At 58.0% G+C, this 2,452-nt stretch overlaps 1 non-coding gene across 1 annotated transcript; it reads left to right on the top strand.

The window, feature by feature from the left end:
- Positions 1 to 474: 474 nt before the first annotated feature.
- On the top strand, positions 475 to 567 carry LOC112063270 (small nucleolar RNA SNORD116). Its single transcript, XR_002890940.1, has one exon. It is a non-coding gene; the product is annotated as a small nucleolar RNA SNORD116 (small nucleolar RNA).
- Positions 568 to 2,452: the final 1,885 nt, after the last annotated feature.

Genomic DNA, 2,452 nt, shown 5'->3' with positions numbered 1-2,452 from the left:
GGTAAGGGTAGAGGTCCTTGGGAAGCAGGGTCTGAGCTCAAGCCCAGGTAAACATACGTGTGAATCATGTTCTCTTAGGAACCCGGTCCATTCTGAAGCCTGTGTGATCTATGTCCACTTCTCAGGTGTAGCTGCTGGGCAAGGCTGGCCGTCGGCAAAGACCAGAAGACCTTCGCGTTGTCTGATGACTGGAGGTGCTAAGGAGAACTGGAAAAATGGGGCAGGCGCGTGTTGCTAAGTGTGACCGTGGCTAACTCCGGAAGGTAGGCATTCACCCACCCTGAGATGTGCCATTGGATATGAGGTTTTCCTCAAACGGGCCCAGTGGCTGCCAGAGTGGATTGACTGTTGCTCTTGCTGAGTGGCCTGAGGACTGTAGATTCCCCAGGGTTTTGGAGTACTACGGGGTCATGGCTCCTCTGCAGGCCCCCACGACATGCCCGGTTGTGTTCTGCAGCCTCCCAGCACGTGCTTGGATCGATGATGACACCCTTGTATGCATTCCTTGGAAAATCTGAACAAAATGAGTGAGAACCCTCTACCGTCTCCTCATCGAAACTGAGGTCCAGCACGTTTCCTCTCTCTGGGGGGTAGGGGACCGTGAGGAGGGAGGGCCAGCGTCCCCTGCTGGCATGCATGCAAACACCACCCAGGGCTCCTAATATTAGAGGGGTTCCTGTCTGAGGGTGGACTGTGTGTACCCATAAGCTGGGTCGTCTATGGATATCAGGTCTCTGCTGCAAGGCCATTGGGGCAATGCGAGAGGGCGTGCTCTCCTGCTTGTCTTCAGAGTCGGAGTGTGTGCTGGTGTAGGCCAAGTGAGCTTGCAGCTTGGAAAAGTGTGTTTGGGCCAGGCTCACGCTTCGTGCATGCCGCTTCGGGGTTTAATTCTGGTGGCCAACATGAGCAAGGTTCTCTGGTTGGAGCCTGGTGCCTCAGGCCAGGCCTGTGGCCCTCCCTGTTCTTGCGTTTGGCACGGTGACTTTCTTGACTGCCAAGTGAGGCCGGAGCTGTGGACGGGTGTGGCTCGGGGTGGGCGTCGGCCTAAAGTGGCTGATGGATTAGGCCTCAGTGTTGCCCTTGTCTGCTCCCCTCCTTTAGCTCCCGGCAGAGTGTTGGGGACAAGTGGGTCCTCGTGGGGTGGGGCGAGGGCGGTGCTCCGTTTAAGCCTGCGTGGTTGCTGATGGCCGGGACAGGAATGTAAGGGATGATGAGGACAGGACCTTTGTGATGTCATGAAATAGAATGTCATCATTGGGTGGCAGGTGTCGGCCTCGGCTTCCCGAGGATGTGTCCCGTTCGTGATGGGCTGGCATCAGCTGCCTAAGCAGTGGAGGCTTTGGCAGTTCATGAGGATGCGGTGAGGTAGGTAAATTGTGATCAGCTGCGATCCCGTTGCCGGAGGAATGACTCCCAAAGGGTGTCTTGCGGCACCTAGAGTAGATGGACATGCTGAGGTATTGGTGCCGGCCTCCTCGGAGGAAGGTGAGTTATGCGAGCGTGCGCTTTGGCCGCTTTGTTCCCTCTTCTGGGAATGTGCAGCGCGAAAGTGTTTCTCCCAGAGGGCATGAGGTGGCCGGCCCGTGTGGCACGCGGGCCTTTCAAACAGCCAGAGGTTTATGCGGGCCGGAGGTGGGGGCACCGTTGCGGAGCCCGGTGCACTGCCGTGGACAGCCACTGTGCCCTTTCAGACTTGAAAGTCCCCTCGCGTGACAGAGGTCTTCCATTGAATGTCTGTGTGTGATCCTCGGGGACAGTGGCTTTGTACTCTCTGAGGTCCTCGGTAGTGTCGCTGTGGCAGTGAAGAAGTGCCCGAATGCATGGGGTGTGGTCAGCGTCATCAAAGCAGACATGTATGCGGTCTGTCTTCCTTGGTGTACAGCGTCCCCATGTTCGCATGGCGTCTGTGGCTTCCAGCAAGGTCGAGTCGCCGTGCGGGCAGGAGGTGGGCACGTAGGCCGAGGCTGTCAAGCATTTGAGCGTTGGCTCCGGGTTTAGGGCTGCCAAACGTGCCGGCTGGGAGCTGGCGAGACGTGGCCGGGGAAATGGCCTAGTTTCCGTCAGGGGGTTCCAACCTGGCTCATGGTTGCTAAAGCCCAGCACTTCCCGTGGTGGGCTTTCCCAAGGGTCCACAGAACGTGATTTGTCCTAGTTGGCGAGAAGTGGCACTTGGGCTGAAGTCCGCTAGCCCCTTGAGAGGTGCGGGGCTGGGTCTTGCCTGTAGCCAGCTGAAGGTCAGTGTCAACGCCAACCATGGGAGGTTTCCTTGCTTCCCAAAGTGCTGGGAGTGGCCCCAGGTGGACATCAGATGTGCTCCTAGGTGGCAGGGTCTCCAGGTCCACGTACATGTGACACCCACGGCCGGGAGGCAGGTCTGGACGAATCTTTGTGCTTTGGTCATAAGGCATGGCTGTGGGAGAGCGGGAGACCGTTGCCTATTTCAACAGCCTCT

Source organism: Physeter macrocephalus, unplaced genomic scaffold (genome assembly GCF_002837175.3).
Source record: "Physeter macrocephalus isolate SW-GA unplaced genomic scaffold, ASM283717v5 random_7105, whole genome shotgun sequence".
Taxonomy (NCBI): domain Eukaryota; kingdom Metazoa; phylum Chordata; class Mammalia; order Artiodactyla; family Physeteridae; genus Physeter; species Physeter macrocephalus.
The sequence above is the reverse complement of the archived record's forward strand: the minus strand, read 5'-3'. Positions and strand labels throughout refer to the sequence as shown.